The following is a 560-nucleotide window of genomic DNA, read 5'->3' as shown; positions in this document are numbered from 1 at the left end:
TTTGCATCCCGAAACTTGTGTTTTGGTGCTTGATCCCTATTTTGGGTGCCCACCTTGCACCAAGTGCGCACCCGGGGCAAACCGAGCGCCTTGGTGCACCGGGGCAAGATCGAGCGTGCACCCGAGGCGCCCCGAACATGCACCAAGGTGCACTCGGCCCACATGTGAGCGCAGGTCGTTGCGCCCGAGGTGGTGTGTGGGCACCGCGTTGCAGACGGGACACTGCACGCACACGACGCCCCCTCCAGGTGCACGCACGTAGGCCGGGCCGGGTGCACACCCGACGCCCTAGCAAGGTGCGCGCACCCGGGCAGGGCTCACACTTGGCGAACGGGGCGCACTTCGCGAGGGAGGGTGTGCACCTCGACGGGGGTGGGTGGCCGGGGTGGATTCGCACGTGGGTCGCGGTTTGCTAAGTACACACTGCGACAAGCTCATAACGGGTGCGATCATACCAGCGTTAGTGCACCGGATCCCATCAGAACTCCGCAGTTAAGCGCGCTTGGGCCGGAGTAGTACTGGGATGGGTGACCTCCCGGGAAGTCCCGGTGTTGCACCCT

General features: G+C 65.0%; 1 non-coding gene across 1 annotated transcript; it reads left to right on the top strand.

The window, feature by feature from the left end:
* The first annotated feature begins 441 nt into the window (after window positions 1-441).
* Window positions 442-560, top strand: LOC131870520 (5S ribosomal RNA). Its single transcript, XR_009368826.1, has one exon. It is a non-coding gene; the product is annotated as a 5S ribosomal RNA (ribosomal RNA).

Source organism: Cryptomeria japonica, unplaced genomic scaffold, assembly GCF_030272615.1.
Source record: "Cryptomeria japonica unplaced genomic scaffold, Sugi_1.0 HiC_scaffold_334, whole genome shotgun sequence".
Taxonomy (NCBI): Eukaryota; Viridiplantae; Streptophyta; class Pinopsida; order Cupressales; family Cupressaceae; genus Cryptomeria; species Cryptomeria japonica.
Note: the sequence above shows the minus strand (reverse complement) of the source record. Positions and strands in the feature narration are given on the sequence as shown.